Raw genomic sequence first — 26,497 nt, 5'->3', positions numbered from 1 at the left:
AGGAAGTGAGTCCCACAGCGAGTTACCTCGATTTAATTTCGCTCCAAATTAGGTCCTCCCATTTGAAACAAAGCTTCCGTCGCTCAAAGAAAACTCGCGCCTATTCAAACACATGTGCGTTGTGAAAATGCAATCATCGCCAAACAATTTTATCTTATCACATGCAAGCACCTGTGCATTGTTGTTTATACCGAGGCTAAGTACTTCTACCCTCCGAGATAAGATCAAAGCGCACTTCATGTGTTTCGCATACGAGAAGCCTACATTTCATCGAAAGAGCTCTCTCTTTTCTGTGACAAATGATTCATCCACACCATCTTTGAGGTAAATTTTCAACCAACGTGCCAACAAAACGTAAAGCACCGCTGCACGTTGTTTCGTTTGATGATGCAAACGATCACAAGAGAAGATTCACAAAAACCGTATGAGGCAGAGAGCCTTCGAAAAATGTTTCCAACAGAAGATTGTTCTACGGAGGAATCGAGGCGTGATAACAGCGTCGGCTGTCCACAAAACAAACTACTTATGTGCGCGTCTTCCGGCATGGATGGTATTGGATGGAACCCCGCCAAGCTTAACCAACTAAACTCTGATGTTGAGTCTAAAACGATCACCTTTTCAGGACAGCTACAGTCTGGCATTTAATGGGTTATCACCGTTCGAGAAGAGGGGCGGAGAAATTGTCACACAGAGAAACCAGCATCCAGACCGGATCTAGGTTACCGACGACGCTCACGGGAGTAGCACTTTTTCTTTTCATTCCACTTCTAGAGCCAGCCAGTTCGCCGTACCGCTAAGATGCGGCTAATGTGTGTGGTGGCGGCTGACGGTGGCACCTAGCTGAGACTCTCTAAGCCGTGTCCGTCACCCCGCGCTATCAACATCATCAGCACAGCAGCCAGTGGGGTGTGAGATGGAATAAGAAAACAATACAGACATGAGATGAGTAGAGAAATAAAAAAAAAACCGGACGCGAACGCCGGAATGAAGTTGACGCGAGGGAAGTGAAGATGAAAAAAGTGCTTCAAGGGAAGCAGTAACAGTAGTTGCTGATAGAAATAGTAATAGTAATAATGGTAAATGGTAGTAGTGATGCTCATTGTAGGAGAAAAGACTGTTGGCTGGCTGACTGACTGACTGCGCCTATGGTTGATGCATGATGTGTGCAGTCAACGATGACATCAGCAAAGTAGATAACTGCACCGTTGGATTGCTGCACTGAACTACTGCTTTTACTATCGACGACGACGACGACGACGATGTAGACGAAGTGTTGATGATAGCGCATCGGTCTGTATAAATAATGACTATGAGGCTGCTGCACAAGTGCTTGCTTTTCTAGCATTATTTCTATGGTAATAAGTTCGAGTACTTTCGAAAGTCGATATTGATGGATATTTTTGCATAGCTGGAGAAAGGTACATCGAACAAGGTTCGGTTCGGTTTGACAATAACAGTTGAACAATGCTATTCAATAGTGTTATGGGACATGGGAGATTGGATTCATTAGGCTGAAAGAAGTATGCTAAGGTGTAGGTAGATTTTCTTTAGAGCATTGTTCAAGGGAGGAAAACAATTTTGTATACATGTTGGTATTCAATACTTAGGAATGTTTAAAATGAGTTAATGATATTGGATAGCCAATAAGTGCACAAATAAGGGGGAATGCGGTACATCGATACGAATGTGATGGATTCGTATGTAGTCAATAGAATTCCTAGTAAAGCTGGTAGGTCACCAACGCTAGCTACAGAAGCGTGAAAAGCCTAGAAGAAGCATTATAAAAAACTCACAGGGTGCTACGCAAAATTTGAAATTAGATTCGCTCCAAATCCACGAAAAACTTGTATCAAAATCGCGATAAATCCTTCAAACCAACGATATCGGAATCGTATTTTAAAGAATTTATTGATTATTCTTAAATCGAGAGAGCACAGACAACCAGACATAACGCATATTATATATTTTTAACTGTAGTGGAGGCGAACCAGCCCAAGGCTGAAAGCCTCCTTAATAAAGCTAAATAATAATAATAATTTTTAACTGTAAAACATCGTCACTAAAACACTACACGGCCTTTGAAAGTAGCTCAGTAACTGAGACGAATCCAATCGCGAGATATTCGCGATCAATCATATAAATTCGAGATTTGTTTGCTTTTTTCAAGCGTCCTGGAGAAAACTATACCTCAATTCAAAGTGTTTATGGTTAATTGACAAGGTTATGTGGTACTCGGTCATTGCTATAATTTATATGTACCACTTCAATACTGCTACGCATTTGACCACAAACGTTTGGTTGCTGGGTACATTATCAAAGAACTTAGGGGTGATGTGGCTGGCAGCAAGGCGAGCGAACGTTCAATGAAGATTAACTCTTAAACAACAGTAATTTATGGTGGTCCTGAAAAGAACCGTTTTGTCGTGATGGTTGAGTAATGTGGAGCTTTTAGGGTGTTCAACACAGATGAGGCTGGTGAGCTGTATGTTGTTTGGAATGAGGGGGACGCGCTTGGCATAGATGGCCCATAGCGACTCACGAAGAGCTTCTGAATCCGATAATCCGATCAGTAACGGTGTGGCTTCTTCCTCCTTCTTGGGTGAATGGACGCTCATGTGGACTGCAACTCACTGCTTGCGAGCAGCCTTTCGTTGTGTACTGTAGAACAATGTTCAACGCCACGCGCCGAAAGCACCACCATACATGGTGATTGATGAACACCGTTTGGCGAAACCGGATGGAATTCGATTTTGAAATCTGTGTTAGGAAAAGCGCTATTTCCAGGCAATCGGTGATAATTTTGATCACCATTGCAACAACTGGACATTTGTGTAATTTTCAATAGTGACCTATTGAAAATTGATAAAGTGTTTATTTTAGCCGATTCGTAGGATAAAAAACCTAACCGATTGGCTTGTTTAGAATTAAAATCCATCCGCTATTGACAAAACCTGACCACTTTTCATAACGCGATCGATTTTGGTTTATTTTTAATTGCACACCCCATATGTTGTCAAAAGACGTAATCCTACGCCAAAACTAAAACTTTTGCAAGCAGGGTGGCAAGAGAATTTCCATTTTAAAATTCCAAGGTTTTTCGTTTTCCTGGTCAATAATTAAAAAATTTCACGGTTTTACAAATAGTGTTTTTTATAAAATAAATTATTTTTTATAATTGATTTCAAGGGGTTTTTTGCAGCGCATTTTGGCATAAAATTTTGCAATATTACAAGCCCAAATATTAGGCTTTTTGTGAATTTAAAAGATTTTATAAACAACGTTAGTGACACTGATGAAGACTGCACATTGTAGCCGAAATACGTATCTGCCATGGATACCAAAACAATAAAGTGGAATTAAACGGAAGATAATATTTTTTGCTGTTTTATTTAAAGCATTCCGCTAACAATCCAATTTCATTACTTCATTATGATAGCTACCAAGCCTTTGGGAATTTTCCTTATTAGAGATTTGTATCGATTTTTCTCCTTTAGTTTACTTAAATGTTTGGTTTTTTAGTTAGGTAGGTTCCGATTCTACATATTGTAGTTCCATTTTTATACCTGAGATCATGACATTTTTACCTAGGGGATGAGTAGGGGGTAATTATTCATATACTGTATCTTAACTATCAAAACAAAAACAACCATACAAAATGTTAGCAATAACAAAGCATACAAAACACTATGAAACAAACACTGTGAATTGCATCGCTACCATCACGCCGGGGGGCTTTTGCTGATAACGTTTTATACATTCAAACGCCGTAGAGCCCGGGGCCGATGGTGCGGATCCAACAGTTTGTTTTTATTTTGAATAGAAGAAAACGTATTGTAGATTTGAAGACATACTTCAAATCTCCGCGTACATCGTACGGGTTAGGCAAAGAGTGTGCGTTTGACGTGCACTGTCGAATTAATGGCCCTTCGCTCATTTTCAACTTCTATTCAATTTTCATATTGCCGTCCTCTAACGGAACTATCTACCTACCCTCTTCTAAGACCATTCTCTAGCTAATAAATTATCACACTAAAACTTCATGTTAGATAGCATTTACAACCAACTCTGAAAATCGCAAACTTCGAGTATGAAGTAACATAAAAAACACTCTGAACATTGTTTTATTTTGAATCTTGATATCAACCAATAGATTTCAAAATCTGAATGATATCATAATATCAAAATAATAACATTTTTTCCTACCACAGTTATAATAACATATTGATTTCTTATTTTGTTTATTATTAACGAAATTACTAATATCAAAACGCATACATGGATTTGTTATTAAGAAAACATAATTTGTTATCTTTTAATATTCTGCATATACCATTTAGATCTCATTTTTGTTATGATTACTGTTAACTCACACGGTGGGCAAAATATGTTATCACGAACGTTTATTTCAAAATATCCAATTTGGTTTCCTTTCTCTGCTCGGGTTATGATTGAACCCACGGTCTTCTGCTCAGTAAGCAAAAACGATTGCCACTAGGCAAACGAGCTCCTTTTATTACAACACACCAACGATCGTTTTCCACCTTTGGGCAGATGTTATTCCAATGTATTCACATTAAAAAATAAAGCGATTAACGAATATTGAATGTGGAGGGACTTGAGATTGAGCTCATGATGTTCTTTCAGTAAGCAAAAATCACAGACAAACAGACGTAATTCTTTGAATAAGTTTTTCTTGAAAACATTGTACCTAAAAAAATCGAACCTCAGTAACGACAACTCTTGAGCTTCTCGCGGAAAACAAGCTTGCTCACTAAGTCGCAAACAATGTTGCAAGCAAGATAAACAGAATATATAGAAACGTCAAAGTGATCCGATGCCAGCGCTGTGGTGAGTAGTTCGCGGAAATTATAATATTCAAATCAGTCGCTAAATGCGTGAACGATGATCCAAAATGAAGAGTTACGTATGTTTGTCTGTGCAAAAATGGCCGCTCTAAGACCACCAAGCCCTTCATATCACATCATACAAGCTACGATTGCGTTGTTATTGCAACCATGCATAACCGGCCCCGACGGTGACGGTGACGATGACAATGTTAAGTTTCACAAAGCACACGATAATCAAGCGATGTTACTGTAAGTCTCCTTAATGTGATAGGACCTGGGATTTATACAAACTTAAACTCGACAGCGGTGAACTTTACACAAGAATAAGCCTCTACAACCGATGATCTTTTCAACATAGCAGGGCTGGTAGCAATCACTGCTGTTAAAAAAAAAGTGATTATAATGACCATGTTGAAGAAAAAAGTGGCCAAATAGTGACTTTTAGTTGTAAAAATAGTGACTAAAAAGTGACCTAAAAGTAAATTTTAATGAAAACTCTTAGGAATTTCTAAGAAGCATAACTCCTGTAAGAAAAGGAATCCGGAGCATAAATCCTTGGATTTTTTTTTTAAAACTAAAAGGAGGATTACAATTAAATCTGAGAATAACTCCAGGACATCTTCAAAGGAATTCGGAAAATGAATTCAGGAGAGTTCGCCAAACAAATTATGAGAAGAAATCTAAGGAATTTAAGAGAAGAAATGCCAATGAATTCTTAGGAGACTTTCAATGTGAGTAGAATTCCAAGGGAAGGAATGAGATTGAGGAGAATTTTTCGAAAGGGTTTCTTATTATGGAGAATTTCAAGGTAATTCCAAGGAAAAATAAAAGAAAATTGAATACAGAGGATAGCTTTACAAAAATTTTGAGGAATATTTCAATTGAAATCTCCGTTGAATATGGAATGGTCTATTCTGAAATTTTCAGAACTACTTGAAAGTTCCCAAATTTTTCCTGAAGTTAATGAAACTGCCTTGAAGTTCTTTTGTAGTTTGAGATACTAGCCTGAGCCTCACAATACTTCTCATCAAATTCTTAAACTTCCCTGAACTTTTTAGGACTTCCTAAAGTTTCCTAATTTTTTTTAATGGTCATGGATCACCTTTAAAGGTTTAACATCCATACCTCTCACGCCATAGTCACTAGTTCAAATCTCACCCCGGACAAGACACGAATGACCCAAGAGTATTAAAATGACTATAATAAAAAATGGAATTCCCATAGGCACATTAAAATTTCTCAGAAATTCTCTGGACTTCTGTGAAGTTCCTGAAATATTTTTGAAGTTTTCATAAATTCTCTGAAGGACTCTGTACTTCCTTAAATTCTCGGAACATCTTAAGGGTTCTCGATTTTTTTTCAGCACATCATGGAACAATCCTGAATGTTTCTAAATTTACGATTATAGATCTTTAAACTGCCCCAAAAGTCTGGACTAAAGTAACGGGAACTGCTCTTAAGATCTTAAATTCCCCAAAGATCTCTAGATCTAGCTTTTCTGAGGTGATTAGAACTTCTTAAACAATTGCACAATACCCCTCAAGTTTTCAATATTTCTCAAGTTCGCTTGACACCTGTGAAGTTCTCTGAAATTCTAGGAACTTCATAAAAGTTCCTGAAAATTTTCTGATGCTAAAAGAACCACTTTGAAGTTCTTAAAGTTTTCAGTAAGTTCCCTATATTTTCAGAGTGTTAACTTCCCTTATGTTCCCGCAGTTTGTTTATCATTTATTTGTTTTCCTCAATTCAGGCACTTAAAAACGTTTGAGTTGATTATTGTTGTTTTTGATCTACCAAAAAGCATGTTTTGAACGCATTTTAGAAATAGCTTTCTTTATAATAATTTGTTTATCCTGGAAAACTCAGGAAATCATTTAGAAAAATCGTCTTTCTCTATCTTAGTACAGTGAAAGAGAAAGACGATTAAACGTCACAAAGAATGATCAATATTGTAATAAATTCACGCCAAAAAAGTTGAAAATAGTGACTTATTACAAGAAAAAGTGACTTTAGTGACTTGGCCTTAAAAAAAAGAGACTTTTTAGTGACTTGCTTGAAAAAAGTGACCAAGTAACTAAAAAGTGACTCGCTACCAGCCCTGACATGGAGACAAAAAAGCTACGAAAAAGCGCTTATGCCTTCAATAAATTCTGCTTTTACGCGACGTTCATTGTTTCGATTTGGTCCTTACGTAAAACGGGAACAGAATCCATAAAATGGTAACATTTTTGGGCTACCGTGCCCCTTTATTTTACAAAGTAAACTACGACTGACGCGACGATTTTACCAATTCAAGAGCCACATGTGAAAAGGGCATACAAGCTTTTTGTAAACAACCCTATGTAGGGCCTTTTCTCGCCAACTGAGGGTCACCCAGGCAAACCAACAACATCATCGGGAAGGAGAAAGCTTCCCCTTACCGGTGATGATGATGGTTTGCGTTGGAGACATGTGACATAATTAAAATACTTAGTTCGAAATAAACAAATTATCTCCAATTGAAGGAATTTTGAAATCATCATTTCGATAACTCTTATGTTCGCCAGAGGGTTTAACTTTTGATCGCGAATAATGAAGAAAATATCGATCCTGCCACGCAAGTGACAGTTTGATTAAATATTACCAGCATTCATAAGATTTCACATGTGGTACTGATTTCATTGCAAATCGCCCTTCCCCGACGGAACTTACTGCATAAACAGTATTTGTCGCTTCGTCGAGGTACGCAGGAATACGCACTGGTTCAGTTGCAAAAACCTGCTAAGCAAAGGGCAATAATTTCATTTTCACTTGTAATTGAAATTACGTTAAAGTTTAACATCATTTTATCGTTATGTTATGTTTTACAAGTCATAGTACAGCTCCTCAAATATTTCTTATTTCTGTCTGACCAGCCAAACTGAATTTAGCGGAAGGGGGGAGGGAGGGGGAATATCGCATTTATGCTATTGCAATATGCTATTTAAAATTCCACCTCTCAGTACACCGGCGCCTGACGTCTGTTTTAGCGCCAATATGCACTGGCGTGTTAAAATCATACTTTTTGTTTTACCCTGGCGTAACATTGTATTATTTTAACAGCAATATCGCATAAACTGACTGTTCCGACACCGTTTCGTAGCAGGTTGGTCGATATTTTTTTTACGTTTTAGGAAAGTCGAACCGGACGAAAGTGAGTGCGTGTTTTCACATTGATCAGTCAGTGCACGGGTGGTGATTAAAGCCCTCTAGTTAAAGTATGGACGACTGTCACTACAAAGCTGAAAAAAAGCTGTCCCAATCGAGCAAAGCGGTGCATTTTGACGGTTCGATTGGAACAACTTTTGACAGTCGTCCATACTTTTACTGTAGGGCTTTAATGGTGATACAGGTGAAAAAATGTTGGCGTCCACTTGCAGAAACCACCTCACGTCAATTAAGCGTGTGGTTTTTGTGTTTTGGCCAAGTGTCATCTGCTATTTCTGGAAGTTATTGATTGGATCGGCAATCACACCCAGTTCGTTGACAGCAATTTCTGGTATTGTCAATGTAGTAACACGTGTCTTTTCGCTGTTGCTGATAACTTGCCGTATCTTTTATTTCGCGAAATGGAAGTTTGCAATTTGATACTGATACAGTGCTTCGATAAGGCCTCAACGGCAACATTTTCTGAGGGAAAAATACAACGCTAGAGACAGAGTGTAGCAAAAGCTTCACCCTACACTTCTCGTTCGAATTAATGCCTCGTGATTTTCAGACTGCAATCACGATTGATTCTATCCCTGGATCTATATACATACATCTCCAGCGAATCGAGCGGGTGAGTTGGATTGGGATGAAAAGTAAACACTACGAGCGAGAACTCTAGCGCCATAATAAAAATACGCTGATAACAGCAACCCCCTTCTAGGGTTAGTGAGGTAGCTTCACCCTTACCCGTACATGGTACACAACATATATACATAGGTAGGACGGGCAGAGGATTAAGCCGGAAATTGGTTCTCAGATGGTATTTGACATTTACGGCAATGGGTAAAGGGGGAAGGGTTACGTGGCAGAGATAATTGTCAATTATTTGGGTGATTTCACTGTCTAGGCAAGGGAATTTAAGAAGATAAGATAAATGTATTATCTCGTACCACGTGACAGTTTCAGGGCTGGCTGCAAGTTACGATTTCTTTTAAGAGGAAAGTAGGTATCTACACATAATATAAATAGAACTTTTTTGGTCGATTGATTTGGTTCTAATGCAGTGTTCAGATTGCAGAAGTGGCGTCCCGTAATCTCACTTTTTACCTGTGCACCAACTTTCAAAACCAGATTTAATGCAATATTCATACTCGAATCGGTTGAAAAATTTATTTAATCTTCTAGTTTGCTCGAAATCTATCCATTGCAAAGCAATATTTTGATAATTGTTTATGTTTTGAGAGTTGGTGCACTGGTAGATTGAGATTAGGAAATGCCACTGACTAAGACAGCGGTATTTTTCTAGTTCTTTAATTTGGTTCTGCGTTCTTTTCAAAATTTGACTATGATAAAACGCTAAAAACTTTTATTTTGTTTTTTTTTTTTTATATATAATGCGTTTATTTTTCCAGGCTCATTTGCCGTAGCTTTGCGGAGCTGATATTCATTGTTTAGATTACAAAATTTATTAAAACTAACGTTGGTAAAGCGGGGGTCGATTACTCGCGGCTATCCCGAGGTTAGGGGTAAAAATTGTAACAAATGGATGGCAGGGTAGGGATTGAGAACACAAGGTTTGGAGAGCAATGCGCTCTTGATCTCGAACTAAGCGACCAACTGATGAAAAAGACAAACATGGGGGTACACCGATGGGCAGCTAACAACTTGGGGGACCACAAGATGACACTAACTACTAAATCCTCAGATCTATCCGTTTTAAAAACACATAAATTAAATTGCAACGCCAAGATGTCTCTAACGGGCCGCATATGTTGTTTTCCTCGGGCCCTGAGGGATGCGGATAACGCGGATCTAGCAACACAATGGAGGGTGCATGACCAAAGCACGTGGTCGATATTTTATTTGGTTGTTCTTAAGCATTTCCATTGAAATAATTTCCCTTCACAGAGTTCTTTTCGGAATTCTTCTAAAATAAATTTAAAATTCTTTCTGGGTGTACATTGAAAATGTTTTTATACCTGTCCAGTAATTCCTGCAGAACACTCCGAAACATTCATGAGATTCGTCCTTAGATCCAAAACTAGTTTTAATTTTTTTCTAAGAATTCACTGAAGCTTTTTTGAGAACTTCCGAAAATGCAATTTGAGGGGGGAGCATCAGAAGTTGTGACCGGCCATGTATAAGATATAGCAAAATACGCTACGAAGGGAGGGGTTCAAAATTGATCAAAGTACGCTACGTCATTTATGGCCCCTTTCACTTTTTATTAATTCGCTTGAATTCTCCTTGCAATTCCCATGCAATTCTCCTCAGAATTGTTTCCAAATTTTGCTCAGAATTATCGTGGAGTTATTCACTAAATTCTTGCCTAAATTCACTTGATATTCTGAAATTCTCTAAATTTTCTTTTCGAGTTGATCTTGAAATTATTCTCGGAATTTCCTTAAAACTCTTCGCATAATTTCCTTTAGAATTGTACCCGTAAAAACCAGTTCCCATAGAAATCTGCTCAAATCTTAATCTGCTCAAATATTAATCTCAAAATCTTAAATTACCTCAATAGTTCTTTGAAACGACTGCATCCTGAAAATCTAGTCCAGTCGAAGGGTCTTAATTTTTTTGGAAAGTCCAAAATTTTATTTTTCATTTTCCCGATTTGTCATCTTGGGTTTTTCCTGGTTTATTTCCAGTGACTTCGAATTCCCAACTTTTTTCCGGTTTTCCCGATTTCTCGGTTCACTGTTCACCCTGAGAGAGAAGGATTAGTAATTTCCATTTAATGCCACTACCTTATTTGCTTATCCTGACAGATACGCGTATATCCTATACTGGGGCGACCCCGGCGTAGTGGTTAACATCAATACCTCTCACGCCAAAGTCACGAGTTCAACTCTCACCCCCGGACAAGTCACGAATGACCCTAGAGTGTTAAAGTGACTTTAATAAAAAAAAAAAAAAAAAAAAAAAAAAAAAAAAAAAAAAAAAAAAAAAAATATATCCTATACTTCCAACCATTCGTTCCAGCAGAAAATGGCCGCCTTCCACCACATGATTCATCGGATGCAGACTCTTCCACTCAGCGAAACAGCAAAGGTTAAGGAATTACAGTACATCTTCGAAACAGCGAGACTCAACGGATACAAGGAGACCACAATCCAGGCAATCATCGATATAAAAAAGCGAGAATTCTACAAAGGAGATTATTTACAACCCTCACCACAGCACCTGAACCCTTGTAAAGAGTGTCCGTTCCATTTGATATATTATGATATTATATGCCAAGACCACAGTTAAAAAAAATCGGATTAGATTTAGTTTTCACCAGTAGACATAACCAGTTAAAAATCATTGTTAGGATCCACTAAAGACCCAGTTAATGTTTTAGGTAAAGCAGGTGTAGATAACATAAGCTGTAATCAATGTAACAAAGTATATGTAGGACAAACCAAGAGAACTTTAACAACTAGATTTAAAGAACATATAGCGGAGGCCAAAAAGTAAGAGGAAAAAGGCCTAAATTATGATTTTAAATCGAAGCTTGCAGAACACATCTTCACAGAGGACCATCAACTATCGACGGAAGACATAACGATTTTACGAACCGTCTCTACACCATGGAAATTGAATGTTGCAGATAGCTTCCCTTAGCTCAGTCGGTAAAGGCGCAGCTATAAAGCAAGACCATGCTGGAGGTAGCTGGGTTCGATTCCCGATCCGGTCTAGGAATTTTTTTCGGGTTGGAAAATTTCTCGACTTCCCTGGGCATAGAGTTTGATTGTACTTGCCACACAATTATACTAATGCAAAAATGTTACAGGAATCGAAAGCTCTCAATTAATAACTGTGGAAGTGCATCTAGAACACTAAGTTGAGAGCACGCAATAAGCTAAAATGCAATTTGCATTAAGCTTGAAATGCGCAGAAGAAGAAGAAGAAGAAGAAGAAGAAGAAGAAGAAGAAGAAGAAGAAGAAGAAGAAGAAGAGACCCTCGACGGACACATCAACGAGTTAGCAGTACCTGTTTTCTTCAGTCGAGCATTAGTACAAGACACTGAAGAAGTTTGCACATTGTAGACGCAATACGCGTTTCTGTCAGGATAAGCAAATAAGGTAAGGTAGTGGAATTAAATGGAAATTACTAATCCTTCTCTCTTTATACAGGTATTCCACTAAGACGCCCACATTCATCAGGATTGGTCACCCTGATTAAAAAATTCCATGGATTTTAAGTTTTTAAAGCCTAAAGATTTTTAAAAGTATTTCCAACTTCAATTTATTTCTTCCAAAATTAGGTCTAATCACTCCCTTAGCTGAGGAATCCACAGGACCATTTGTCGAAAGCAAGTTTACAGCAGTATCGTAGCTGTTCTGAAGAGTATGTTTAATGAACTTTCCAGTACAACTCTATGGGAAGACAGGTCCAGAAAACTTCTGAGGACTGCTTATTGATGGGACCTTATGACTTTGCAGCTCTAGGTCTTCTAGGCATCGTCATTTTATTCGTTTGAACTTCCCTATATAAGCGGATTATTTATAGATACATCCACAGGTCTCCTTGTGAAGTTTACTATGCTTGTCTTCAGGTCACTGTCCTTAGACTTATCCTGACATAGTTATGGACGTATCGGAGTTGTCCCCAGCATACACCTGACGATCTCTGTATTTTAAGACATCTAGACTAACCATTGTTGTCGAGATATCCCATTAAAGCTATCCTAACTAGGCATTATTGTCTCATGGACCTGTCTTCAGACTTCTATTGCCATATTCAAACCCATGGGTTAACAGTCAAATGCATGCAAACGCACACGCCACTAATCCATTGTGGGTGACCCTTTACGATCAAGGTTCAAGGATGGTAGGACAGCTCTTTGCAGTCTAAAGCTTGACTTATGTGGATTCGTTTTGAGTTTTATTTACTCTGACTACTTTTATGGTTACTCCTTCTGTTTTCCGACAAGAGATGTCTGAAATTCAAACTTGAAACTCTTGTCACGAAATTTGTAATAGGGGAAATGCAGGTAATGTCGGCCTAAGTGTCCGTAATCTGGGCCCATACATAAATTCAACAATCGACTAAATTTTCAATAGCAACCAAAAATATCGATTAGTAACGTCCGAATAACACGTTCATCTAGATAAAATTGATAAATAGCAGATTTTTAACGATGGGCCCAATCTTAGATCCATAGGCAAACATTAGAGACATTTCCCCTACTTTTATGATGGTTGGATCCATGGTAATACATAGGGTTGATCAGTTTTAGGAAATGCCCTGAACTCCACAATGTTTTACTTCCAGGGTAGCCAGTGAATTTTAATTTTGAAATTCCCGGTTTTTTCCCGGTCTTCCCAATACAAATCTTGAAAAATTCACGGTTGTTGATATTCAACAGAAAACGCTATCTGGATGAATAGGTTATAAGACAGAATTGTGAAAAAAAGAGATTTAAGTAAAAAAATGTTTCAGAAAAAATGAATTTGATGCAAATGATAATTAGAGGACATTGTTACGGATATCAGATAATGAAAATGTGTCTTCACTCCGTTGTCTATACTAACAAAAATATTAACCTTTCAGTACTCGCGCTGATGTACAAAGTTAAACATAAAAAATATATAAAACTTGCTGACGTTGGAACTCGCTCAACGTGAAACTAAACATAGTTCATGCAATTTAATACCCACGTACCCACAAAAGACCAATATTACTGAAAGGTTATTTTATTTACTGGAAGAAATTTACTGAATGGATAAAAAATGTGATTCAAGAAGATTTCCAAGATTCTGGAACTTTGAAATTCTGTAGAGTCTGAAACTAGAACTTTTCTTCAAAATGTGTGATTAATAACAATCTTGGAGAAAACATAATTAAAATAATAATAATTAAATAAAATTTGAAAAAAATTCAAGATCGCAGATTTGAAGAAAAAAATCATGCTTATGAGTCGTGGAGTCATAATTGTCAAGGCTCTGACACTTGGAAGCATTTTAAGGGTTATAAAAAATTACAGAACAATCGATAGAATCAAACCCTGGAATTTTTTAGAAAAATTTAAAGGTATTCAAAGTGTTGATTTCAAAGAAATATTGAGGATTTCCACATAATTTTCAAAGGAGAAGTTCTGATAAGAATCCCAGAACTATTCTGACATTATGTCCTTAGAAATCGTTAGACGAATTTGGAGGGGTTTCTGTGCAGAATAATGCAAGTTCTAAATTGAATTCTTAGGTAATTTTTGAAGATTTGGAGTTGTGAAAAAAAAAACTTTAAGGAAAATTCCTACGTGATTCTGAGGAGATTGGTATGAGGATCGCGAGAAAAATGACACCTGAATTTTAAGAGAATAATAATGAGAATTCAACAAGACACAGAGTTCTAAGAGTGTTATGGCGATAATTTCAACCCTAGTGCAAAAGATTCATCACATAGCTCCAACAAAATTTATTGCAAAAAAATGTTAATAATTAGAAAGAAATTCTTTAAAATACTCCAAGGGGTTTCTAAACTAAATTTCGAAAGATTTATGCTGTTTTGAATAGAGTTAAAAGAAAATTTTACAAAGAATTTCAAATGAATCAAAGTCTCCGAATGGGTTCAAGGGAGTTCTAAGAAGGATTCCAATCAAATTTTTAGAAGGGGTTTCGGGGTTTCAAGGAAATCCCAAAAAGAATTCAACGGTAAATATTACGCGGAGTGTTTTCTGCTTAATTTCAGAAGAATTCCATGATAATTCTGAGCAGAATTCCAAGTTAATTCTGGAATTCATATCATGAGAATTTTGAATAACGTTAAATTACAACCCCGGAAAATAACAGTTCAGTTTCGATTTTAACAAATATTTGTGTGCAAAGTCCAGCATCTTCAATATTTTCTTGCACTTGCACTTTACATCTGAAATTGAAACGACAAAAATCAATTTGAAATATTGCAGAGTGATTTAATTCTAAAAACTATAAGACGGGAAACTGAAGAAAATTATAGAGCAAAACATTCATTTTTTAAAGAATCACTCTGTTTCAATGGTTTAATCTGAAATTCTGGTGTGAAAATTTGTTCCTATGGTATGGTTAATTTTTTCCCGATTCTTTTATCGAATTCCCGGGTTTTTCCGGTTACTTTTCAAATTCCCCGATGTTTCCCGGTATTCCCGGTTCGCTGGCCACTCTGTACTTAATGCAATTAAGTTTTGCCTCCAACAAATATTACAATTACTTGAGACTTAGGGAAAGCTATGTTCATCCCAAATATGGCAAACAAGTTTTAGTGGCCATTCCATTAAAGTCTGGAAAAAGGAATTTGGTGTCCGTAGTTCATTGCCTAACAAGCACTGCACCTTTTCCCAATCAGATTTCTCTAATCCACTTTACAATTAGCGGCAGATTGCGTAACTGGAGATTCTAGTCCAATTAAGTCATAAATACCAAGTCAACATACTCCATCACACCCACTAGAATCAAAACCAACAACAATAACCCAGACCCCCTAAAATGCTGGAAAATATAGCCACCGCTCGACCTTTGCATGACGACGATGGCAGGCAACACAACTCATTCCAACCGCTCCGGGCTCTCGTTTCATCGTTCCGTGTGTGAGCGCAAAGCGGTCGGTGTGTGTATGTTGTGTTGTAGCAGGCATTGCTCTACCTCTCTGAGTCGGTGGTGAGGAGGTAGAAAGCAACAACCAATAAAATAAAAAGAGGAAACGTCAAAACCCGAAGGAATCCAACATGGAGGAGTGCATAGTAGATGTTGTTCATGTTTGGCCACTCCGCTATGTACGTGTGTACCTACGTACGTGCGGATGTACGTTACGATGATCGCATTCAAGGGTACTCACCTTCTGTTCGAAAACTGTGCAAAAATTTACTCCTAGGGCAATTATCGATATTAACGCACGTTCGATTGATGGATACAGGCTCCGAGCTGATAGTTTGTTAAATTGGGAACTGTTTCCCGTGCGAGTAATACAGTACAATTCACACAATACACTTTAGATCTGAAGAAAAAAAATTCCACGCAATGTTTACGTCGCACCAGTTCAGCTATACACACAGTTTTCGTGTCCAACTTCGAGAAACTCCAATCAACTCTGGACTCTGTTTCTTCTGCTTCCTCTTCACTTGTTTTTTTCGTGCACTTCTTTTCCTGTTACTCCGTTTTGACACACAGACACTTCATGCTCTCCTCCGTTTGTTGGAATTGGACAATCACTTTTCTTCTTCTCTAGTGGCTCACTGGCCGTTCCAAAAATTACATCTTTACGCTCTTTCTCGTTTCGCTCACAACTTTAGGGGTTCCGATTACTTTTCGCTCCGTATTATTCGCTCATTAGCCACTAAAACTGCGTAAAATTGGAACTATTTTCACAATTCATTAGTAATATTGAAAGGTTGGTGAGGCAACCCAACGTAACATTAAACCGAATTGGATTTTACTATTTTATCTTTCATTTCTTTCAATCACACACGTACACATCTTCCGGGCACCACCTAGGCCAATGGCAGATCACTTCCGGGAAAAATCCAATCAATCACGCACAATTCAACTAATCTAGCACCAGCCGCCCTTTCAAAGAGTTATTCCTAAGTTTTGAACAGAAAAAGCTGAAGATAATTCCAAAAATCTCTGTATGCTTCAGCTTTCATTCACCAAAATGTAGGTATGCCTCTTCAATCTGACGCGACACAAAACACACTAGCCTCTGGTCGTATACTGATTACTGACGACTACTGACTCGACAGGCTAGCTGGCTGGATATGTTGAGAGTGAGTGTTCTACTGCTCCCGTCAGTTCATACACACAGCACAGCGTACACTGTGCGAGAAATTCGATTTCAAGAGTTTTGCCTGGTGGTGCCTCAGGCCGATATACACATGTAAATGCTGCCTCACTTCGTAGATGTATATATGAGATACTCCTTGGGAGTCACCAATCGTCGAGGGTGCAGTGCTGCCAACAGGTGTATGATAATCGAGAGGTTTCTACTGCACTACTATTATTGATTACCGATTAGCGGGCAATGAAATCGAATACATACTTAAAATTTTATTTTAGCTTTTACCTATGTCATCTCTTTGAAGGGTTCTACAAATAAGGTTTAAACATTTACACACATTATTAGTTTTGGTGACTTAAAGAAAATCTCGTTTTTTGACTGACGATCTAAGAATTACAGTATCTATCGTTGCGTATTTGTAATTTTGTACCAATTTGCCTTTAAATATTTATAAATTATTTGTCAAAGTCAAATTATACATTACACAGTCACATTACTATCATACAGACAACTACTAATATCGTTTCCGTAATCACTACACACTCAATCTAGCTAGGTAAAATCTGCAACAGCCGATTACCTCGGCATTAGCTTTTGCTGATATCTCTGCAAAATATCTGTTGGTTACCTGAGATCTCAGGAAAAAACCAATTTGTTAGCTGGGCCTCGGTAATTATTTTACTGAATCCCAGCCAAATAAATCGCAGAACGACTCGGCTGTTGCATTATCGGTAAACAAAATTGAGTGTGTACTTTGGGACCACCTGCATTTGGCATAAATGTAGAAAATCACTAGTTATACCCATAAATATTTATTTTGCTTCCTGCTTGTACCTCAACAGATGAAAGAACAGCTCATGATAAAAAGAATGTGCTGTTCTTTTTCGCGTTTAAGCCAAATGGTCTTTATTCCAAGAAATGAAATTTGGCACTCTTGTTTAACTATAAATTGTATTGCTAAGGTTGGGGGTATCACCAACCGGTGGAAACTAACGATTTTACATCTATCCCCGCACATCTGTAAACATATCGAAGGATAAGGCGGCAGGAAATTTCTCCCTAACTACACACTGCACATCACTGTATTTCCCGAGCACTAATGCTAGATCGCTATCCGGGACTTCTGGTGGAACGTCGTACACTCTCAAATATTGAACGGTGCCCTCAGCAGGCGACGTTAATTACAAGCAATGAAGCATGGCTTCTTTTGATTTAAACTTTATGAACATAGATTTTTCCTCCGCTAAGCGATATGTAGCGATCATCTGAGTGGGGTCCACGTCCAGCGATATAATTTGCAATTACTTTCATGGAGGGTTTTGAACTGCTAGCTGCGAAATGCATAACCTTAACTGTAATAATTATGAACTTTACTATAATACATTTGCATGATAAAGTTTTAAATTTATGTATTATGGTTTGTTGAATCTGGATTTCAAAAAGTATTGGGTTGAGAGTCATTACCTTTAAAAAATCTGGATTTCATCATACAGTTTCAGAACGATAACTTGAATAAAACATTTGTATCTATGGTTCGCGAAGGTAAATGGTCATGGAGAGCCTAATAAAATACCATAAACGAACGTTAATCCTAATGAACGATACCCCAAGTACGTCGGTAAGCAAAATAATCCTTCAAAGTTTATTAGGGCGTGGTAATCTTTAAGGTCAACAATAAACGGTTTTATAATGTCGGTCAACCCTTGCACACTTAATCTAGCTCGGTAAAATCTCCAACAGCCGATTACCTCGGCATTTGCTTTGGCTGATATATCTGCAAAATATCTGTTTGTTAGCTGATATCTCAGCAAAATGATATTTGTTAGCTGAGTCTCGGCAATTGTTTTACTGAATCTCAGCTAAATAAATTGCAGAACTACTCGGCTTTTGGAATCTCGGCGAAAATTATTAAGTGTGTGCCCCAACCATAAAATTAATTATCGAATAATCGTAAAACTTTAACGTAAATGATAAATTATTATGCGGGAACGTAATTGGATGCAATCGTTATTAATTTATTACTGCTAGATTTTATTGCTGGCCAACCGTGCGATGGTGAATACACACTTATAATCAAAATCTGTCCTCGGTGAAATATATTGCCGTAACAGTTCAGTAAACTGAAAATTTGCCGAAGTTTCGTTAAACATATAACAGTTCACTGAAATTCGTATCTAGTTTTAGCCAAATTTCGGTAAGCTTCGTCAATTGTAATCACTGATCTAATTGGCCAAATCTTAAACTGCCGAAATCAGCAAAATAATTTAACGAACTATACGGCATTCACATTTTGCTTTGCCGAAAATACTTAAAATATCTGTCAACAAAGACGGACACATAAATAACTGCCAGAATGAAATTAGGTTAGGTGCACATGAAAATTTAAAAGTAGTAGTGTCGCAGTTCAGAAAAATCAGTGAGGAAGATTGAACGGTGCCCCGGGATGAATCTTCCTCGACGGAAGAAGCAGCACCGACAACCGGAGATTAGATGTCCGATTACGAGTACTACGAAGAGGATGAAGACGACGATCGAACGATTTAAGAAAAAATCCAAGCAGCAGCTAATGACCAGCATCTGCGAGAGGTGCCAGATTACGTCGAGATGATATCCACCATCAAGGATATAAAGTCATTCGTCCTGTTGCTGGTTGGTACAATTTTGCTAGGCTTCTATTTAAAAAAAAATGTTATTAATTTCTCTTGTAATCCCTTTCAGGCGGATCTCCTCGATCTCCCGTGCTACATCTGGCCGGGTTTGTCGGAAATTCTTGGACCCGAACGATCGATAATCGTTGTCGCGAACAAAGACGACCTTCTTCTTCGGGACTGAACTATCTGAACAACATTCGGAACAACTTTCCTGGAGGCTGGCTTCATCAGAAATAACATCACACACGTGTCGCTCATCTCGGTCACCACCGGTTACGGAGTCGAACAGCTGATCACTAAAATCCACAACTCTGGGGAACACGTGGCGACATCTATCTGGTCGGATGCACCAACGTCGGCAAGAACTTCCTGTTCAACGTCCTTGTCCGGTCTGATCTGTGCAAAGTCAAAGCAACCGATCTGATCCAACGAGCCACGGCTTTCCCTTGGCCCGGCGCGACTCTCAGGATGCTGAAATTTCCCATCCTAAGATTTTCCGATTACAGGCTCTATCTTCACTCGAAACGAGTTCAGTCCGAACCGAAGAGGAAAAACTACGCAAGCACCAAGCCAGAAGCACCGGATCACCCGAATTCACCACTCTCATTGGTCACGTTGGTCAAACCTTCGCCGACGATATACGGTAAGTTTGACTATTTATGGCTAGATTGATAGCCATTTAAAGTGTTTCATTTTGCGTGGAACCACTAACTTGAATAAAAAAAAACAATGTTATAAAATTGTATCCTACTACTTTTATTTCCCTTTAAAATCACAACCGTAATCAAGCAAAAAACAAAAAATGAAAAACAGGCTGTTGGATTCTCGGCACTTTTTTTTGCCGGACTCGGCGAAAAAATCTAAGTGTGTAGTTTTGCTATATGGCGATTCAGAAGTAGCGATTGTAGAAATAATAGATCGAACTACCTAAGTGCATAATTATTGATATTTTTAATTAAAAATAAATGTTGCTATAAACAAGCTTGCAAATGCTCATTACAGCTAAAATGCTATTTTTCGGATTTATGAAGTTATGAGATATTTTAATGATAATTGTTATTTACAAAATGTGTGTGCATGATACATAAAACCTGTCAATTTAGCTTTCAGAGGGTCATAATAGTGATTAGCTGTAACGATGAGCAACGCAATTAGCGAGCAATCAGCAATCATAAAATCGCTAGTTGTGACCTTCTGATAGCAAAATTGACAAATAATTTTATATGTCATACACAAACTTTTCCACCTCTTCTTGCTTCTTAAACATTAAAATTATCATTATAGGGGAAATGAATGTAAGTCGGCCTAAATGTCCCTAATATGGGCCTATACATAAATTCAGCAATCGACTAAATTTTCAATAGTGGAGGCGAACCAGCCCAAGGCTGAAAGCCTCATTAATAAAGTTAAATAATAATAATAATAATAATTTTCAATAGCGACCAAAAATATCCTTTAGTACCGTCCCAATGACGCGTTCATCTAGATAAAATTGATAAATAGCAGATTTTTAGCGATGGGCCCAATCTTAGATCCATAGGCCAACATTAGAGGCATTTCCCCTAGTATCTCATAGTTTCATAATTACGAAAAATAGAAGCTGTAATGAGCAATTACAAGCCTGGCTATAAACTCTTATCAATTTTCTATAAATCCATAATTTATAAGACAGCTCACCCTCTGGTGGTGAGTACTGTCAGAATTAGGGAGTGTCTAGTCTACCCTAATAAAGATTGTATGGTTAATTTGCTTAACGACGTGTTCTGGGTATCATCCAAACCATTTGTGGAATAGTTCTAGAGTAACATTTGAAATGGGCCTATGTCCAAAACGTAAACAAATCGGGTTTTGATACCATTCTTTAGCACCGCTTGATAGCTACTAATCGTGTAAGAAAGTTCCGCATAATCGAGAAAAATCATTAAAAATAACTCGATTTTCGAAACGGCCGATCAACGAAATTTTTCGATTCATTAATAGGCCCGCACGCTGAAACGGCCAACCATTCATTTATTTCATTTCATTGATAAGCCTAGTGACGTAGAAGGGCCGATGATTGAAAAATTTCAAACCAAAGCTAGGCCCTACTGCTTGAGGCAGGGCCGATGATTTGTTTTGAATTTATTTGACGTTGCGAAAAGGCTTAGCAAAGGGCCTACCATTTCTGATGACAAGCACAACGGCTTAACAAAAAGGGCCTATCCATTGAAAGATTCACAAAAAAGGCTTATTAATTTATGAAATTATATTGTTATCGATTTTCATATATTTTTGAAAGCTTTTCGTATATTTTGGCTGTTGTTTACTGAGATACAGTTACTATTGTTATTGTGAACAATATAAATGCCTAAAATACTTCAATTTTCTTAAATATGAATTGAATAATGGCGGTCAAAATTTAAAATTCATTTTCTGGTTTGTTTACGTTTTGGACATAGGCCCATTTCAAATGTTACTCTAGAGTTCAATGATTTGGGTTATCGTTCGTTTATGGTTATTTTTTATTAGGGTAGGCCCTCTCTAGTCAGAAGCAGTGCGAAGCAACTAATTGATTTAACTGAGATGCTTATGTGATGAACTATAGACCATAGCCATCGGCAAAAATAACTTTAATAAAGTAAAAAGAACTATCTTAGTCTTTAAATGTTTAACATTTTATCCTCAATCCATTTGGTACCGAACGAGATGATGTTAATTATTATTTTTCATGAAAAAAGTCGAAGAATACCAGGATCAAATGTGTCGGTATTCTTGTGTTAGATTAATAAACTTACAAACCAATCAAAATCAAAAAAATTACTTTGGATATCAAACTACACAAATTACAGAGTAAAATCCTATGCAAAATTATAATTGTTTTAGTTGTTTCAAATGGATTTGAATGGCGACATTTTAGGTTCGCAGAATTCATTTGTAATGCGATTTTCTTTCTCGGTTTTTAAAATATGATCCCGAGTTGTATCAATACAAATGATAATATTATCTTAAAAATCACGTACTCATGACACATGCGAAACAAATAAGATAATGTATTAAAATACTACAATTAAAAAGTGACTAAGAATGGTTTGAAAACATCAACAAGCTTATGTTTATGCGAAGCTTATTCAACATTTTGTACTTAGGTAATATTACAATTAAGAGGTGTAGCAACTACCGTAATGGTCACGAATATTAATTGCAATTTATTAAGTCAACGATAGTAAAAATATGTTATACAAATTTTCCTCGATGTTCTAGCTTTGCATTGCTTTCTTTCAATCTCACCGGTTGTTATCAAGCCTTATTCATTCCTTGCCCTTCAATGATCAGCAATTAAAACTTTGCGTTTTACCAAATAACAAATAAAATTTAAAACATCAGTTTGAATCTTCTGATACACCTTATCTTGGCAACACTGCACCACCAACGAAGCTGCCATTAAATTTTCGCTGTTCCTACTGTTGTTGTTGTTGTTGCTGCTGCTGCGATTGAGCCGAGCCCCGAAGCAGCCAAGCTTCTCCGAGACTGTAGACGTAGAGCAAAAAAAAAATCTCACTTTTTCCTATCACAATTTTCCACCACAAATCGTTGCCTTCCAGTCACTAACTAGCACAAAATACGTCCCCAGCGGGTGCGCATCGTTTTTCACCACTTTTGGTCATAGATTTCCACTTTCACCAGCACTTTTCTACGTTTGGAAAAATCCACTTCTTCACTCCGACACCATCACCATTCAACATTAGCCCAACAATAATTTTGCTCCGTTTTCCACTGCCTACAGGTTCGCTCTGCACCTACTTCTTCACTGGCTTCTTTTCTGGCTGATGGCTGATGGTGGGTGAGGGTTGCCAAATTGAAATTTGTGTTTTTTAATGTACAAAATCTTTCTATCTTATTTTTTCTGTGCGAAAAAAATAATTATAATAAAACAATGAACTAACATTGATTTTCACTGTTGAATTTCGAGAACATTGATTTATTCACATTAATTTATTGTTAAATTGTTGTACGGGAGAAAAATAAATTTCCATTTTTAGCAAAAAAAACAATGAAAATTAATGTGATGAGATCAAATTTGTTCGAGAAAAATCAGCTTTGGTTAAAACTTTTCAGAAATGAAGTCAAATGATTATTTGAACTAACTCTTTGATTATGTTGGTGCCACAATAATTAATAACATGCTAAATAATGTTTCAAAAATGACCAATCTCCCATACATTTTTGTATGGCGTCCTTACATGTATTTATTTCCGGAGGAGAAAATCACATTTCCATTTATTACTCCTACGTACATGATGCAATAGGTGCTTTCTTAGGCTCATATTGTAGCATGGTAATGTGGCTTCCAAAAACACATGATGTAGAATTCGTCTGATTCTTAGATTTTGGAGGAGCCATGGTTTTTAAAGTGTCCTTATATTAATTTCCACTAGTGTATTATAGCTGTAATGAGCAATCACGATGAGTGAGTACTATTCGTTATAGCTAATCGCTAATTGTGACACTCTGGAAGCGAAATTGACAGGTTTTATGAAATTTACCTCCTCTTCTTGCATTTTGTCATAAAAAAAGTATTATTGGTACAATCTCATAGTTTCTAGAGTCGGTGTATAATGAGTCACGCCAAGAGAAAAACAGTTGAACTCGCATCACGGTTTTCGAAAGATTCTCATTCTTTTCACTTGGCAACAGAGGACTTCTACAACAACTTCAAATGACTTCTAGCGAGAGAAAAAATATTGCGGCTGTAGTAAATCATTATATCAGTGATTTTGTCAAATTATCTTAACAAAAAATTGTAGAAATTCACATTACTAATCAATACCGAGCGTATCCCATGACAATTTAACGCTCACTGCGTGTTTATGCTCATTTCTTTGATTATATTTTATTTCAATACCTTTCGTGGACCTTTCATAGCATCGTAATGTTTATTTACTTTACACGATAGGTAGCCGGTTTGACAGTTCAATAGGTAGACTTGGCTTCACTCTTGGCGTGACTCATTATACACCGACTCTAATAGTTTCATAAAATATTCTTGGGTTTCAAGACTCTGATAAATCTGTAGTTTTGGCAACCTGATTGCCCGATTGGTGGCTGATTGCGTTGATTCCCGTATCAATATGAAAAGGCCTGGCAATGCAAAATTAGTCATCTCTCTTTTATTCGTTTACTTTATATAAGAAACAGCTAGTTTGACTTCATAAGTACTCGATGACCAATGGATGGCTATTGGACGAATGTCTCTTTCTCACCAATGTTTGGTAGTAATGTACGTTGCTTGGTAGTCATTAGAGAGAGAGCTGTCCTACAGCCACACTGCCAAACCTCCTCTATTTGACATGGCATCGATTTGCCTTTCAAGAAATCGGCTGACTGCTTTATATTGCTAGCTAGCTCACTCGCACTCACTTGCAGCAAGCAGCTTTTCTACTAACACTATATACCCCAATAAAATGTCTTAGCACACATACCCATCTGATCGAAAGTATACTTTATACTGTACACACAACACACACATGGCAAAACCAAATTGACTGACGGTTGAGAAGAAGTGTGGGTGTGAGTGCGGGTTTCGTTCGATGTCAATCATACACTCTCACGGAAAAATAATAGTGCCCAAAATTTGAATTCTTTTTACTTAATATTGAGTTTAGCCTCTCACTTGCACTCCTTATTGTTTTCAAAAAAGGAACGAGAGATTCGAACCAACGGTATAGTTCAGCCCAATAAGTTACTTTTGAGTAAATTGCAAATTCTCAAATTTACGTGAATTAAACTTAATTTTGGATAGAATATACTTAAGAGTAGGTATTTTTTTTTGCTGATGTTAAATGGAAACTATACGCGATTTACTCAAATTTGGGTTATTGGGCTGAACCCTGAAATTGATGGAAAAGTACTTAATTTTGGGTAGTTTTTCATCTCCGTGTAAGCTACGAATACCTAAAACTATCGGTTTACCGATAAAAATCGTTAATTTTTACTTATAGTAATTAACGTTAAAAATTGCTTAATTTCTAGCAAAAAAATGCCTTTTTATAATGGGCTATTTTTTACTAGAGATTAGGCAATTTTTACGTTAATTATTGGTAATCTATGATTACCAATATTTTAGATATGTTTACTTTCTTCGATTATTGGTCATTTTTACTGATATCTACACCGAAAAAAGTTTTCATATAGTTACCATTGGGAACGCACATGATATTTTTCCAATAACAAAACTAATGATTTTTATCTGAAATTCACATAACATTCATATGATCACATGAATTCTATGTGATAAATCACATAAATTTCATTGCACACATAAGGTTCATGGGATTTTGTAGTGTGATTCCCAATTATGAGATCACATGAAAGCTACACAGCAAAAAAAGTTGTTGAATATTACATCGAAACTGCTGCAACCAGGTCAATCCATCGGTTGTGTAATATCACATTGTACGATGTACATCGATTTTGCGAACAAAATTACATCCATTGATGTAATATTGTATCTGCTATTTGCTATTACATCATTATTTCATACATCAGCTTGAATTACGTTGATCGATATTACATTTTTTTTTGCTGTGTATGTGAAATTCTAATGGATATTTTCCATCGGAAATGTGATTTATTTTTTGAGTGTAGGTATTCTTTACCGACTTTGAAGTATGTGCATCTTAGCGTGTAGAGCTTTTTGACGTTTAATCGGCGCCGTTTAAATCCAACGAGTGCGAGCAAGAGGGATCATCTATGTGTGTTAGATAGAGAAAGACGATTAAACGTCAAAAATATTGTTGCTTCTTACTCCAGTAAGCGCCAATATCATTTATATAAGGTCCAAGCCAACAGGCTTATTGGTGTTAGTGAAATGTGCAAATGTTTAGTGGTGTTCGTATTTCATTGCAATGTTTATCTTTTTACAAGAAACAGCTGTTGGCAGAGACTTAAAACTCACACGGTAAGAAAAAAGTACCCAACGGCCAGTTCACTTTTACCTACTTTTGACTAGTTTGTCTCATTTTCACCTTCTAATGTTGTCAAAAAAGAAGGAGCAAAACCACCCAACAGGGGTAGTAAAGTGTGGGAACCCAACGTTGGGTATAATCATATTT

General features: G+C 37.1%; 1 protein-coding gene across 6 annotated transcripts in view; it reads right to left on the bottom strand.

Moving 5' to 3' along the window:
- Slik (Sterile20-like kinase) overlaps nucleotides 1-16,867 on the bottom strand; it is a 153,379-nt gene extending 136,512 nt beyond the window's left edge. For 2 of the 6 annotated variants that reach the window (XR_010518648.1, XR_010518649.1), the window contains exon 1: nucleotides 15,817-16,867. The gene's annotated coding sequence lies outside the window, so the exon portion shown is untranslated. The remainder of the gene's footprint in view (nucleotides 1-15,816) is intronic. The other 4 variants (XR_010518650.1, XR_010518651.1, XM_065235459.1 and 1 more) reach the window with 3 other exon arrangements.
- Nucleotides 16,868-26,497: the final 9,630 nt, after the last annotated feature.

This window comes from Ochlerotatus camptorhynchus, unplaced genomic scaffold, assembly GCF_037179485.1.
Source record: "Ochlerotatus camptorhynchus isolate MF236.1 unplaced genomic scaffold, CSIRO-AGI_Acam_v1.1 ptg000491l, whole genome shotgun sequence".
In the NCBI taxonomy this organism is placed as follows: Eukaryota; Metazoa; Arthropoda; class Insecta; order Diptera; family Culicidae; genus Ochlerotatus; species Ochlerotatus camptorhynchus.
The sequence above is the reverse complement of the archived record's forward strand: the minus strand, read 5'-3'. Positions and strand labels throughout refer to the sequence as shown.